The sequence below is a fragment of the Somniosus microcephalus genome, chromosome 4 (genome assembly GCF_052327205.1).
Source record: "Somniosus microcephalus isolate GS21.2 chromosome 4, FLI_Smic_1.0, whole genome shotgun sequence".
Taxonomy (NCBI): Eukaryota; Metazoa; Chordata; class Chondrichthyes; order Squaliformes; family Somniosidae; genus Somniosus; species Somniosus microcephalus.
In genome coordinates, this window is record NC_140990.1 from 168,959,974 (window position 1) to 168,976,741 (window position 16,768).

Here is a 16,768-nt window from a genome sequence, read left to right on the forward strand (position 1 = left end):
TAATCAGGGAAACAATTACGTATTCGGGAATAACCACTTTGACATCCCTTCCCTTCCATACAGGCATAACTGCGACAAGCAGTCAAATACCAACGGAAAACAGCTACTACAGCTCTGTCGAAACCTGGGTCTGTACATTGTCAATGGTAGGTTCATAGGAGACCTCCTAGGAAGATCGACCTATTGCTCACCTCTTGGCTGCAGCACAGTAGACTATATGATTACAGACTTAGACCCATCCTCTTTCAGAGCATTCACAGTCAAACCACAAACAACACTGTCAGATCACAGTCAAATTACTATGTTTCTCAAAAAGACAGAAACAAACAACATAGAAACACAACCCAGTAAACTGTACAACACCAAAAAATCGTACAGATGGGCCAAAAATGACACGGAAAAATACCAGAAAACAATTAGCAATGCATCAACTCAAGCTCTCTTAGACACCTTTCTGGATAACATATACACTCACAATAAAGAAGGCGTAAACCGGGCAGTTAGTAAACTAAACAATATTTTTGATAATTTGGCAACAAATGCAAACTTGAAAGCTCGCAAGAACAAACCCAAAACAAAACACTATGAAAAATGGTTTGACCATGATTGCCATAACATGAGGAAAAAACTTAGAAAAATATCAAACCAAAAACACAGACATCCAGAAAACGAGGAATTATGCCTTACTTATTGTCAGACACTAACACAATACAGAAACACACTCAGAACCAAAAAAGAGCAATTTATTAAGAATACACTCAGCTCCATGGAGGAATCCATTGGTTCCAATTGTTTCTGGGACAACTTGAAAACACTACACAAAAAACAACACGACGATTTGTCCATTCAAAATGGGGACACATGGGTAAACCACTTTGAAAAATTATACCAGAAAAACACACTAAGACCAGAGCAACACCAAATACGCAAAAAACTGGAAAAGCTTGAATTGGCCATAAAAGATAACCAAAACCAGCTAGACGACATAATAACAGAAAAAGAACTTCTTGAAAAACTCAAGGACCTGTGACCAGGAAAAGCTTGCGGGACAGACGGCATACTAAACAAGATGATTAAACACGCAGACGACAAAATGAAACTAGCTATCCTAAAACTCTTCAACTTGGTTCTGAGTGTCGGTTATTTCCCTGACATCTGGAACAAAGGACTCATAACACCCATATACAAAAGTGGGGACAAAATCGACCCAACCAACTATCGAGGCATCTGTGTAAACAGTAACCTGGGGAAGGTATTCTGTAGCATCATAAACAAAAGACTTATAAACTTCCTTGAGGAGCACAATGTCTTGAGTAAAAGCCAAATTGGATTCCTGCCAAACTATAGAACATCCGATCAGATCTTCACCCTACAGACTCTAATTGACAAACACGTTCACCATAACAAAAGCAAAATCTACGCATGCTTTGTAAATTTCCAGAAGGCTTTCGACTCCATCTGGCATGACGGTTTATTCCTGAAACTTATCGAAAGCGGGGTAGGAGGGAAAACATATGATGTAATTAAATCAATGTATACAAACAATAAATGTGCAGTTAAAATTGGAGAAAAACAAACAAAATACTTCCCACAGGGGCGGGGGGTGACGCAGGGCTCACCAATCTCACCGACACTCTTTAATATTTACATTAATGGATTGGCAAAACTACTTGAACAATCTACAGCACCTGGCCTCACCCTATATGAATCCAAGGTTAAATTCCTCCTCTATGCAGATGACCTGGTTCTGCTGTCACCAACTAAGGAGGGTCTACAGCAGAACCTGGACCTGCTGGAGTCGTACTGCCAGACTTGGGCCCTGACAATAAATCCCCAAAAAACCAAAGTCCTTGTGTTCCAGCAAAGATCCAAACATCAGGGACCCAAAATAAATTTCACAGTAGGAACAACCAAAATTGAACAAACCACTCACTACACATACTTGGGCTTAAAAATCAGTTCTACGGGAAACTTCAAACTGGCTGTGAATGAACTGAAAGAGAAAGCAAGAAGGGCTTTCTATGCCATCAAAAAATCAATCCAAATAGAAATCCCAATTAGCATTTGGCTCAAAATTTTCAAATCAGTAATTGAACCAATTGCACTCTATGGCAGTGAGGTATGGGGACCGCTAACACAACAAGAATTTGCAAAATGGGACAAACACCCAATTGAGATCCTACATGCAGAATTCTGTAAAAGTATCCTCCGGACTCAAAGGAAAACAGTAAACAATGCATGCAGGGCGGAACTAGGCCAATATCCATTAATAATCACTATCCAAAAAAGAGCCACCAAATTTTGGAATCACCTACAAATGAGCAACCCCCAATGCTATCACTACGACGCCCTGAAATGCCAAGAGCTGACCATAAAGAAAAATACCCTCAGTCAACTAGTCCTGGGACTCAGTGAAGTAACTACTAACAATACTAACAATAACCAGTCCCAGGACAGTGACAGGGTAACACAAAGAATTCGACCCAACACAATCGTCGCTAAGCAAAAGGAAAAATATCTGACATATTGGGCAGAAACAACAAAAACCCAAAGCAAACTCAATTGCTACTTGGCCCTAAACAGACACTACAACATAGCTGATTACCTGACCATGGTAAAGGATAACAAACTGAGAAGAACCTTGACAAGGTACAGACTTAGCGAACATAGCCTAGCGATCGAAAAAGGCAGACACAGGCAAACCAGGCTGCCAAGAGAAGACAGGATATGCTCTCACTGCAGTCTGGGAGTAGTTGAGACAGAGATGCACTTCCTTACAGCCTGTGGAAAATATCAGGACATCAGGGAGAATTTCTACCAAAAATTCTCCCAAATATGCCCTGAATTCAGAAATCTGAATGACAACCAAAAACTCCCTTTCCTACTGGGGGAGGAGAGAAGCTGTGTAACACTGGCGGCACACTATGTTACAGCTTGCCATGAACAGAGGGACAACCAGTAAACTAAGACAAGAATATATACAAACAAGGCGAATGTATATTTATAAACTGTATGAATAGAACCGCGTTTATGTGTTCAACCATAAATGTATTTTGATGCTTTGGCAACATAAGATGTACCTTATCATGCCAATAAAGCGATTTGAATTGTGAATTGTGAATTGGGTGATGATCTAATGAGGAGTCTCTGAGTGTGGGTGATAATCTGATGAAGAGTCTCTGAGTGTGGGTGATGAGCTGATGAAGAGTCTCTGAGTGTGGGTGGTGATCTGATGAAGAGTCTCTGAGTGTGGGTGATGGTCTGATGAAGAGTCTCTGAGTGTCGGTGATGATCTGATGAAGAGTCTCTGAGTGTGGGTGATGGTCTGATGAAGAGTCTCTGAGTGTGGGTGATGATCTGATGAAGAGTCTCTGAGTGTTGGTGATGAGCTGATGAAGAGTCTCTGAGTGTGGGTGATGATATGAAGAAGAGTCTCTGAGTGTGGGTGATGATCTGATGAACAGTCTCTCAGTGGGTGATGATCTGATGAACAGTCTCTGAGTGTGGATGATGATCTGATGAACAGTCTCTGAATGCGGGTGATGGTCTGATGAAGAGTCTCTGAGTGTGGATGATGGTCTGATGAAGAGTCTCTGAGTGTGGATGATGGTCTGATGAAGAGTCCCTGAGTGTGGGTGATGATCTGATGAAGAGTCTCTGAGTGTTGGTGATGATATGAAGAAGAGCCTCTGAGTGTGGGTGATGATCTGATGAAGAGTCTCTGAGTGTGGGTGATGATCTGATGAACAGTCTCTGAGTGTGGGTGATGATCTGATGAAGAGTCTCTGAGTGTGGGTGATGATCTGATGAAGAGTCTCTGAGTGTGGGTGATGATCTGATGAACAGTCTCTGAGTGTGGGTGATGATCTGATGAAGAGTCTCTGAGTGTGGGAGATGATCTGATGAAGAGTCTCTGAGTGTGGGAGATGATCTGATGAAGAGTCTCTGAGTGTGGATGATGGTCTGCTGAAGAGTCTCTGAGTGTGGGAGATGGTCTGATGAAGAGTCTCTGAGTGTGGATGATGATCTGATGAAGAGTCTCTGAGTCTGGGTGATGATCTGATGAAGAGTCTCTGAGTGTGGGTGATGATCTGGTGAAGGTTATCTGTGTGTATGTGATGATCTGGTGAAGAATCTCTGAGTGTGGTTGATGATCTGATGAAGAGTCTCTGAGTGTGGTTGATGATCTGATGAAGAGTCTCTGAGTGTGGGTGATGATCTGATGAAGTGTCTCTGAGTGTGGGTGATGGTCTGATGAAGAGTCTATGAGTGTGGGTGATGATCTGATGAAGAGTCTCTGAGTGTGGATGATGGTCTGATGAACAGTCTCTGAGTGTGGGTGATGATCTGATGAAGAGTCTCTGAGTGTGGGTGATGATCTGAAGAAGAATCTCTGAGTGTGGGTGATGGTCTGATGAAGAGTCTCAGGGTGTGGGTGATGATCTAATGAAGAGTCTCTGAGTGTGGGTGATGATCTGATGAAGAGTCTCTGAGTGTGGGTGATGGTCTGATGAAGAGTCTCAGGGTGTGGGTGATGATCTAATGAAGAGTCTCTGAGTGTGGGTGATGATCTGAAGAAGAGTCTCTGAGTGTGGGTGATAGTCTGATGAACATTCTCTGGGTGCGGGTGATGATCTGATGAGGAGTCTCTGAGTGTGGGTGATTGTCTGATTAAGAGTCTCTGAGTGTGGATGATGGTCTGATGAAGAGTCTGTGAGTGTGGGTGACGGTCTGATGAAGAGTTTCTGAGTGTGGGTGATGATCTGATGAAGGAGTTTCTGACTGCGGGTGATCATATGAAGAAGAGTCTCTGAGTGTGGGTGATGATCTGACTAAGAGTCTCTCAGTGTGGGTGATGATCGGATGAAGAGTCTCTGAGTGTGGGTGATGATCTGATGAAGAGTCTCTGAGTGTGGGTGATGATCTGATGAAGAGTATCTGAGTGTGGGAGATGGTCTAATGAATAGTCTCAGGGTGTGGGTGATGATCTGATGAAGAGTCTCCCAGTGTGGGTGATGATCTGTTGAAGAGTCGCTGAGTGTGGGTGATGCTCTGATGAAGAGTCTCTGAGTGTGGGTGATGGTCTGATGAAGAGTCTCTCAGTGTGGGTGATGGTCTGATGAAGAGTCTCTGAGTGTGGGTGAAGATCTGATGAAGCGTCTCTGAGTGTGGGTGATGATCTGATGAAGAGTCTCTGAGTGTTGGTGATGATCTGATGAAGAGTCTCTGAGCGTGGGTAATGGTCTGTTGAAGAGTCTCTGAGTGTGGGTGATGATCTGATGAAGAGTCTCTGAGTGTGGATGATGATCTGATGAAGAGTCTCTGAGGGTGTGTGATGAGCTGATGAAGTCTCTGAGTGTGGGTGATGATCTGATGAACAGTCCCTGAGTGTGGGTGATGAACTGATGAACAGTCTCTGAGTGTGGGTAATGGTCTGATGAAGAGTCTCTGAGTGTGGGTGATGATCTGATGAAGAGTCTCTGAGTGTGGGTGAAGATCTGATGAACAGTCTCTCAGTGGGTGATGATCTGATGAAGAGTCTCTGAGTGTGGGTGATGGTCTGATGAAGAGTCTCTGAGTGTGGGTGATGGTCTGATGAAGAGTCTCCGAGAGTGGGTGATGATCAGACGCAGAATCTCTGAGTGTGGGTGATGATCTGGTGAAGGTTATCTGTGTGTATGTGATGATCTGGTGAAGAATCTCTGAGTGTGTGTGATGATCTGATGAAGAGTCTCTGAGTGTGGGTGATGATCTGATGAAGAGTCTCCCAGTGTGGGTGATGATCGGATGAAGAGTCTCTGAGTGTGGGTGATGATCTGATGAAGAGTCTCTGAGTGTGGGTGATGGTCTGAAGAACAGTCACTGGGTGTGGGTGATGATCTGATGAAGGAGTCTCTGACTGCGGGTGATGATCTGATGAAGAGTCTCTGAGTGTGGGTGATGGTCTGATGAGGAGTGTCAGGGTGTGGGTGATGATCTAATGAATAGTCTCAGGGTGTGGGTGATGATCTGATGAAGAGTGTCTGAGTGTGGGTAATGGTCTGATGAAGAGTCTCTGAGTGTTGGTGATGATCTGATGAAGAGTCTCTGAGTGTGGGTGACGATCTGATGAAGAGTCTCTGAGTGTGGGTGATGATCTGATGAAGAGTCTCTGAGTGTGGGTGATGATCTGATGAAGAGTCTCTGAGTGTGTGTGATGATCTGATGAAGAGTCTCTGAGTCTGGGTGATGGTCTGATGAAGAGTCTCTCAGTGGGTGATGATCTGATGAAGAGTCTCTGAGTGTGGGTAATGGTCCGATGAAGAGTCTCTGAGTGTGGGTGATGATCTAATGAACAGTCTCTGAGTGTGGGTGATGATCTGATGAAGAGTCTCTGAGTGTGGGTGATGATCTGATGAAGAGTCTCTGAGGGTGGGTGATGATCTGTTGAAGAGTCTCTGAGTGTGGGTGATGATCTGATGAAGAGTCTCTGAGTGTGGGTGATTGTCTGATTAAGAGTCTCTCAGTGGGTGATGATCGGATGAAGAGTCTCTGAGTGTGGGTGATGATCTGATGAAGAGTCTCTGAGTGTGGGTGATGATCTGATGACGAGTATCTGAGTGTGGGTGATGATCTGATGACGAGTATCTGAGTGTGGGTGATGGTCTGATGATGAGTCTCTGAGTGTGGGTGATGATCTGATGAAGTGTCTCTGAGTGTGGGTGATGATCTGATGAAGAGTCTCTGAGTGTGGGTGATGATCTGATGGAGAGTCTCTGAGTGTTGGTGATCATCTGATGAAGAGTCTCTGAGTATGGGTGATGATCTGATGCAGAGCCTCTGAGTGTGGGTGATGATCTGATGAAGAGTCTCTGAGTGTGGGTGATGATCTGATGAAGAGTCTCTGAGTGTGGGTGATGATCTGATGAAGAGTCTCTGAGTGTGGGTGATCATCTGAAGAAGAGTCTCTGAGTGCGGGTGATGATCTGATGCAGAGTCTCTGAGTGTGGGTGATCATCTGATGCAGAGTCTCTGAGTGTGGGTGATGATCTAATGAAGAGTCTCGGAGTGTGGGTGATGGTCTGATGAAGAGTCTCTCAGTGTTGGTGATGATCTGATGAAGAATCTCTGAATGTGGGTGATGATCTGATGAAGAGTCTCTGAGTGTGGGTGATGATCTGATGAAGAGTCTCTCAGTGTGGGTGATGATCTGATGAAGAGTCTCTGAGTGTGGGTGAAGATCTGATGAAGAGTCTCTGAGTGTTGGTGATGATCTGATGAAGAGTCTCTGAGTGTGGGTGATGGTCTGATGAAGAGTCTCTGAGTGTGGGTGATGATCTGATGAAGAGTCTCTGAGTGTGGGTAATGGTCTGTTGAAGAGTCTCTGAGTGTGGGTGATGATCTGATGAAGAGTCTCTGAGTGTGGGTGATGATCTGATGAAAAGCTTCTGAGTGTGGGTGATGGTCTGATGAAGAGTCTCTGAGTGTGGGTGATGATCTGATGAAGAGTGTCTGAGTGTGGGTGATGATCTGATGAAGAGTCTCTGAGTGTGGGAGATGATCTGATGAACAGTCTCTGAGTGTGGGTGATGGCCTGATGAAGAGTCTCTCAGTGGGTGATGATCTGATGAAGAGTCTCTGAATGTGGGTGATGATCTGATGAAGAGTCTCTGAGTGTGGGTGATGATCTGATGGAGAGTCTCTGAGTGTGGATGATGATCTGATGAAGAGTCTCTGAGGGTGGGTGATGATCTGATGAAGTCTCTGAGTGTGGGTGATGATCTGATGAAGAGTCTCTGAGTGTGGGTGATGGTCTGATGAAGAGTCTCTGAGTGTGGGTGATGGTCTGATGAAGAGTCTCTGAGTGTGGATGATGGTCTGATGAAGAGTCTCTGAGTGTGGGTGATGATCTAATGAAGATTATCTGAGTGTGGGTGATGATCTGATGAAGAGTCTCTGAGTGTTGGCGATGATATGAAGAAGAGTCTCTGAGTGTGGGTGATGATCTGATGAAGAGTCTCCCAGTGTTGTTGATGATCTGATGAAGAGTCTCTAAGTGTGGATGATGATCTGATGATGAGTCTCTGAGTGTGGGTGATGATCTGATGAAGAGTATCTCAGTGTTGTTGATGATCTGATGAAGAGTCTCTCAGTGGGTGATGATCTGATGAAGAGTCTCTGAAAGTGGGTAATGGTCTGATGAAGAGTCTCTGAGTGTGGGTGATGATCTGATGAAGAGTCTCTGAGTGTGGGTTATGATCTGATGAAGAGTCCCTGAGTGTGGGTGATGATCTGATGAACAGTCCCTGAGTGTGGGTGGTGGTCTGATGAAGAGTCTCTGAGTCTGGGTGATGATCTGATGAAGTGTCTCTGAGTGTGGGTGATGATCTGATGAAGAGTCTCTGAGTGTGGGTTATGATCTGATGAAGAGTCTCTGAGTGTGGGTGATGGTCTGATGAAGAGTCTCTGAGTGTGGGTGATTGTCTGATGAAGAGTCTGTGAGTGTGGGTGACGGTCTGATGAACAGTTTCTGAGTGTGGGTGATGATCTGATGAAGAGTCTCTGAGTGTGGGTGATTGTCTGATGAAGAGTCTGTGAGTGTGGTTGACGGTCTGATGAACAGTTTCTGAGTGTGGGTGATGATCTGATGAAGAGTCTCTGAGTGTGGGTGATGGTCTGATGAAGAGTCTCTCAGTGGGTGATGATCTGATGAAGAGTCTCTGAGTGTGGGTAATGGTCTGTTGAAGAGTCTCTGAGTGTGGGTGATGATCCGATGAAGAGTCTCTGGGTGTGGGTGATGATCTGATGAAGAGTCTCTGAGTGTGGGTGATGATCTGATGGAGAGTCTCTGAGTGTGGATGATGATCTGATGAAGAGTCTCTGAGGGTGGGTGATGATCTGATGAAGTCTCTGAGTGTGGGTGATGATCTGATGAAGAGTCTCTGACTGTGGGTGATGGTCTGATGAAGAGTCTCTGACTGTGGGTGATGGTCTGATGAAGAGTCTCTGAGTGTGAGTGATTGGCTGATTAAGAGTCTCTGAGTGTGGGTGATGATCTGATGAAGAGTCTCTGAGTGTGGGTGATGGTCTGATGAAGAGTCTCTGAGTGTGGGTGATGGTCTGATGAAGAGTCTCTGAGTGTGGGTGATGGTCTGATGAAGAGTCTCTCAGTGTGGGTGATGGTCCGATGAAGAGTCTCTGAGTGTGAGTGATTGGCTGATTAAGAGTCTCTGAGTGTGGGTAATGGTCTGATGAAGAGTCTCTGAGTGTGGGTGATGATCTGATGAAGAGTCTCCCAATGTGGGTGATGATCTGATGAAGAATCTCTGAGTGTGGGTGATGCTCTGTTGAAGAGTCTCTGAGTGTGGGTGATGAGCTGGTGAAGACTCTCTGAGTGTTGGAGATGATCTGATGAACAGTCTCTGAGTGTGGATGATGATCTGATGAAGAGTCTCTCAGTGTGGGTGATGGTCTGATGAAGAGTCTCTGAGTGCGGGAGATGATCTGATGAACAGTCTCTGAGTGTGGGTGATGATCTGATGAAGAGTCTCTGAGTGTGGATGATGGTCTGATGAAGAGTCTCTGAGTGTGGGTGATGGTCTGATGAACAGTCTCTGGGTGTGGGTGATGATCTGATGAAGAGTCTCTGAGTGTGGGTGATGATCTGATGAAGAGTCTCTGAGTGTGGGTGATGATCTGATGAAGAGTCTCTGAGTGTGGGTGATGGTCTGATGAACAGTCTCTGGGTGTGGGTGATGATCTGATGAAGAATCTCTGAGTGTGGGTGATGATCTGATGAAAAGTCTCCCAGTGTGGGTGATGATCTGATGAAGAGTGTCTGAGTGTGGGTGATGGTCTGATGAAGAGTCTGTGAGTGGCAGTGATGGTCTGATGAAGAGTTTCTGAGTGTGGGTGATGATCTGATGAAGGAGTCTCTGACTGTGGGTGATGAAATGAAGAAGAGTCTCGGAGTATGGGTGATGATCTGATTAAGAGTCTCTCAGTGTGGGTGATGATCTGATGAAGAGTCTCTGAGTGTGGGTGATGATCTGATGGAGAGTCTCTGAGTGTGGATGATGATCTGATGAAGAGTCTCTGAGGGTGGGTGATGATCTGATGAAGTCTCTGAGTGTGGGTGATGATCTGATGAAGAGTCTCTGAGTGTGGGTGATGATCTAATGAACAGTCTCTGAGTGTGGGTGATGATCTGATGAAGAGTCTCTGAGTGTGGGTGATGATCTGATGAAGAGTCTCCCAGTGTGGGTGATGATCTGATGAAGAGTCTCTGAGTGTGAGTGATTGTCTGATGAAGAGTCTCTGAGTGTGGGTGATGATCTGATGAAGAGTCTCCCAGTGTGGGTGATGATCTGATGAAGAGTCTCTGAGTGTGGGTGATGATCTGATGAAGAGTCTCCCAGTGTGGGTGATGATCTGATGAAGAGTCTCTGAGTGTGAGTGATTGTCTGATTAAGAGTCTCTGAGTGTGCGTGATGATCTGTTGAAGATTCTCTGAGTGTGGATGATGGTCTGATGAAGAGTCTCTGAGTGTGGGTGATGGTCTGATTAGGAGTCTCTGAGTGTGGGTGATGATCTGTTGAAGAGTCTCTGAGTGTGGGTGATGATCTGATGAAGAGTCTCCCAGTGTGGGTGATGATCTGATGAAGAGCGTCTGAGTGTGGGTGATGGTCTGATGAAGAGTCTCTGAGTGTGGGTGATGATCTGATGAAGAGTCTCTGAGTGTGGGTGATGGTCTGATTAAGAGTCTCTGAGTGTGGTTGATGATCAGATGAAGAGTCTCTGAGTGTGGGTGATGATCTGATGAAGTGTCTCTGATGTGGGTGATGATCTGATGAAGAGTCTCTGAGTGTGGGTGATGATCGGATGAAGAGTCTCTGAGTGTGGGTGATGGTCTGATTAGGAGTCTCTGAGTGTGGGTGATGATCTGATGAAGAGTCTCTCAGTGTTGTTGATGATCTGATGAAGAGTCTCTGAGTGTGGGTGATGGTCTGATGAAGAGTCTCTCAGTGGGTAATGGTCTGTTGAAGAGTCTCTGAGTGTTGGTGATGATCTGATGAAGAGTCTCTGAGTGTGGGTGATGATCTGATGAAGAGTCTCTGAGCGTGGGTAATGATCTGTTGAAGAGCCTCTGAGTTTGGGTGATGATCAGATGAAGAGTCTCTGAGTGTGGGTGATGATCTGATGGAGAGTCTCTGAGTGTGGATGATGATCTGATGAAGAGTCTCTGAGTGTGGGTGATGATCTGATGAAGAGTCTCTGAGTGTGGGTGATGATCTGATGAAGAGTCTCCCAGTGTGGGTGATGATCTGATGAAGAGTGTCTGACTGTGGCTGATGATCTGATGAAGAGTCTCTGAGTGTGGGTGATGGTCTGATGAAGAGTCTCTGAGTGTGGGTGATGGTCTGATGAAGAGTTTCTGAGTGTGAGTGATTGTCTGATTAAGAGTCTCTGAGTGTGCGTGATGATCTGATGAAGATTCTCTGAGTGTGGATGATGGTCTGATGAAGAGTCTCTAAGTGTGGGCGATGATCTAATGAAGATTCTCTGAGTGTGGGTGATGATCTGATGAAGAATCTCCCAGTGTGGGTGATGATCTGATGAAGAATCTCTGAGTGTGGGTGATGAGCTGGTGAAGACTCTCTGAGTGTGGGTGATGAGCTGATGAAGAGTCTCTCAGTGTGGGTGATGGTCTGATGAAGAGTCTCTGATTGTGGGTGATGATCTGATGAAGAGTCTCTCAGTGTGGGTGATGGTCTGATGAAGAGTCTCTGAGTGTGGGTGATGGTCTGATGAACAGTCTCTGGGTGTGGGTGATGATCTGATGAAGAATCTCTGAGTGTGGGTGATGATCTGATGAAGAGTCTCTAAGTGTGGGTGATGGTCTGATGAACATTCTCTGGGTGTGGGTGATGATCTGATGAAGAGTCTGTGAGTGTGGGTGATGGTCTGATGAAGAGTTTCTGAGTGTGGGTGATGATCTGATGAAGGAGTCTCTGACTGTGGGTGATGATATGAAGAAGAGTCTCGGAGTGTGGGTGATGATCTGATGAAGAGTCTCTGAGTGTGGGTGATGATCTGATGAAGAGTATCTGAGTGTGGGTGATGATCTGATGAAGAGTCTCTGAGTGTGGGTGGTGGTCTGATGCGGAGTCTCAGGGTGTGGGTGATGATCTAATGAATAGTCTCAGGGTGTGGGTGATGATCTAAAGAAGAGTCTCTGAGTGTTGGTGATGATCTGATGGAGAGTATCTGAGTGTGGATGATGATCTGATGAAGAGTCTCTGAGGGTGGGTGATGATCTGATGAAGTCTCTGATTGTGGGTGATGATCTGATGAAGATTCTCCCAGTGTGGGTGATGATCTGATGAAGAATCTCTGAATGTGGGTGATGATCGGATGAAGAGTCTCTGAGTGTGGGTGATGATCTGATGAAGAGTCTCTGAGTGTGGATGATGATCTGATGAAGAGGATCTCAGTGATGTTGATGATCTGATGAAGAGTCTCTGAATGTGGGTGATGATCTGATGAAGAGTCTCTCAGTGTGGGTGATGGTCTGATGAAGAGTCTCTGAGTGTGGGTGATGATCTGATGAAGAGTCTCTGAGTGTGGATGATGATCTGATGAAGAGGATCTCAGTGATGTTGATGATCTGATGAAGAGTCTCTGAATGTGGGTGATGATCTGATGAAGAGTCTCTCAGTGTGGGTGATGGTCTGATGAAGAGTCTCTTAGTGTGGATGATGATCTGATGAAGAGTCTCTCAGTGTGGGCGATCATCTGATGAACAGTCTCTGAGTGTGGGTGATGGTCTGATGAACAGTCCCTGGGTGTGGGTGATGATCTGATGAAGAATCTCTGAGTGTGGGTGATGGTCTGATGAACAGTCTCTGAGTGCGGGTGATGGTCTGATGAAGAGTTTCTGAGTGTGGGTGATGATCTGATGAAGGAGTCTCTGACTGTGGGTGATGATATGAAGAAGAGTCTCTGAGTGTGGGTGATGGTCTGATGAGGAGTCTCAGGGTGTGGGTGATGATCTAATGAATATTCTCAGGGTGTGGGTAATGATCTAATGAAGAATCTCTAAGTGTGGGTGATGATCTGATGAAGAGTCTCCCAGTGTGGGTGATGATCTGATGAAGAGTCTCTGAGTGTGGGTGATGGTCTGATGAAGAATCTCTCAGTGTGGGTGATGGTCTGATGAAGAGTCTCTGAGTGAGGGTGATGATCTGATGAAGAATCTCTGAGTTTGGGTAATGGTCTGATGAAGACTCTGAGTGTTGGTGATGATCTGATGAAGAATCTCTGAATGTGGGTGATGATCTGATGAAGAGTCTCTGACTGTGGGTGATGATCTGATGAAGAGTCTCTCAGTGTGGGTGATGATCTCATGAAGAGTCTCTGAGTGTGGGAGATGATCTGATGAACAGTCTCTGAGTGTGGATGATGATCTGATGAAGAGTCTCTGAGTGTGGGTGATGATCTGATGAAGAGTATCTCAGTGTTGTTGATGATCTGATGAAGAGTCTCTCAGTGTGGGTGATGGTCTGATGAAGAGTCTCTGAGTGTGGGTGATGATCTGCTGAAGAGTCTCTCAGTGTGGGTGAAGGTCTGCTGAAGAGTCTCTCAGTGTGGGTGATGGTCTGATGAAGTGTCTCTGAGTGTGGGTGATGATCTGATGAAGAGTCTCTGAGTGTGGGTGATGGTCTGATGAAGAGTCTCTCAGTGTGGGTGATGATCTGATGACGAATCTCTGAGTGTGGGTAATGGTCTGATGAAGAGTCTCTGAGTGTGGGTGATGATCTGATGAAGAGTCTCTGAGTGTGGGTGATGATCTAATGAAGAGTCTCTGAGTGTGGGTGATGATCTGATGAAGAATCTCTGAATGTGGGTGATGATCTGATGAAGAGTCTCTAAGTGTGGGTGATGATCTGATGAAGAGTCTCTGAGTGTGGGTGAAGATCTGATGAAGAGTCTCTGAGTGTAGGTGATGGTCTGATTAAGAGCCTCTGAGTGTTGTTGATGATCTGATGAAGAGTCTCTGAGTGTGGGGAATGGTCTGTTGAAGAGTCTCTGAGTGTGGGTGATGATCTGATGGAGAGTCTCTGAGTGTGGGTGATGATCTGATGAAGAGCCCCTGAGTGTTGGTGATGATCTGATGAAGAGTCTCTGTCTGTGGGTGATGGTCTCATGAAGAGTCTCTCAGTGGGTGATGATCTGATGAAGAGTCTCTGAGTGTGGGTGATGTTCTGATGAAGAGTCTCTGAGGGTGGGTGATGATCTGATGAAGAGTCTGTGAGTGTGGGAGATGATCTGATGAAGAGTCTCTGAGTGTGGGTGATGGTCTGATGAAGAGTCTCTGAGTGTGGGTGATGATCTGATGAAGAGTCTCTGAGTGTGGGTGATGATCTGATGAAGAGTCCCTGAGTGTGGATGATGGTCTGATGAAGATTTTCTGAGTGTGGGTGATGATCTGATGAAGGAGTCTCTGACTGTGGGTGATGATATGAAGAAGAGTCTCTCAGTGTGGGTGATGATCGGATGAAGAGTCTCTGAGTGTGGGTGATGATCTGATGAAGAGTCTCTGAGTGTGGGTGATGATCTGATGAAGAGTATCTGAGTGTGGGTGATGATCTGATGAAGAGTCTCTGAGTGTGGGTGGTGGTCTGATGAGGAGTCTCAGGGTGTGGGTGATGATCTAATGAATAGTCTCAGGGTGTGGGTGTTGATCTGATGAAGAGTCTCCCAGTGCGGGTGATGATCTGATGAAGAGTGTCTGAGTGTTTGTGATCATCTGATGAAGAGTCTCTGAGTGTTGGTGATGATCTGATGAAGAGTCTCTGAGTGTGGGTGATGATCTGATGAAGAGTCTCTGAGTGTGGGTGATGATCTGTTGAAGAGTCTGTGAGTGTGGGTGATGATCTGATGAGAGTCTCTGAGTGTGGGTGATGATCTGATGAAGAGTCTCTGAGTGTGGGTGATGGTCTGATGAAGAGTCTCTCAGTGTGGGTGATGGTCTGATGAAGAATCTCTGAGTGTGGGTGATGATCTGATGAAGAGTCTCTGAGTGTGGGTGATGATCTAATGAAGAGTCACTGAGTGTGGGTGATGATCTGATGAAGACTCTGAGTGTTGGTGATGGTCTGATGAAGAATCTCTGAATGTGGGTGATGATCTGATGAAGAGTCTCTGAGTGTGGGTGATGATCTGATGAAGAGTCTCTCAATGTGGGTGATGATCTGATGAAGAGTCTCTGAGTGTGGGTGATGGTCTGATGAAGAGTCTCTCAGTGGGTGATGATCTGATGAAGAATCTCTGAGTGTGGGTAATGGTCTGTTGAAGAGTCTCTGAGTGTGGGTGATGAACTGATGAAGAGTCTCTGAGTGTTGGTGAGGATCTGATGAAGAGTCTCTGAGTGTGGGTGATGATCTGATGAAGAGTCTCTGAGTGTGGGTGATGATCTGATGGAGAGTATCTGAGTGTGGGTGATGATCTGATGAAGAGTCTCTGAGGGTGGGTGATGATCTGATGAAGAGTCTCTGAGTGTGGGTGATGATCTGTTGAAGAGTCTCGCAGTGTGGGTGATGAGCTGATGAAGAGTGTCTGAATGTGGGTGATGATCCGATGAAGAGTCTCTGAGTGTGGGTTATGGTGTGATGAAGAGTCTCTGAGTGTGGGTGATGGTCTGATGAACAGTCTCTGAGTGTGGGAGATGATCTGATGAACAGTCTCTCAGTGTGGGTGATGGTCTGATGAAGAGTCTCTCAGTGTGGGTGATGATCTGATGAAGAGTCCCTGAGTGTGGGTGATGATCTGATGAACATTCTCTGGGTGTGGGTGATGATCTGATGAAGAATCTCTGAGTGTGGGTGATGAACTGATGAAGAGTCTGTGAGTGTGGGTGATAGTCTGATGAAGAGTTTCTGAGTGTGGGTGATGATCTGATGAAGGAGTCTCTGACTGTGGGTGATGATCTAATGAATAGTCTCAGGGTGTGGGTGTTGATCTGATGAAGAGTCTCCCAGTGCGGGTGATGAGCTGATGAAGAGTGTCTGAGTGTGGGTGATGGTCTGATGAAGAGTCTCTGAGTGTAGGTGATGATCTGATGAAGAGTCTCTGAGTGTGGGTGATGGTCTGATTAAGAGTCTCTGATTGTGGTTGATGATCAGATGAAGAGTCTCTGAGTGTGGGTGATGATCTGATGAAGTGTCTCTGAGTGTGGGTGATGATCTGTTGAAGTGTCTGTGAGTGTGGGTGATGATGTGATGAGAGTCTCTGAGTGTGGGTGATGATCTGATGAAGAGTCTCTGAGTGTGGGTGATGGTCTGATGAAGAGTCTCTGAGTGTGGGTGATGATCTGATGAAGAGTCTCTGAGTGTGGGTGATGATCTAATGAAGAGTCACTGAGTGTGGGTGATGATCTGATGAAGACTCTGAGTGTTGGTGATGGTCTGATGAAGAATCTCTGAATGTGGGTGATGATCTGATGAAGAGTCTCTGAGTGTGGGTGATGATCTGATGAAGAGTCTCTCAGTGTGGGTGAAGATCTGATGAAGAGTCTCTGAGTGTAGGTGATGGTCTGATCAAGAGCCTCTGAGTGTTGGTGATGATCTGATGAAGAGTCTCTGAGTGTGGGTAATGCTCTGATGAAGAGTCTCTGAGTGTGGGTGATGGTCTGATGAAGAGTCTCTCAGTGGGTGATGATCTGATGAAGAGTCTCTGAGCGTGGGTATTGGTCTGTTGAAGAGTCTCTGAGTGTGGGTGATGATCTGAT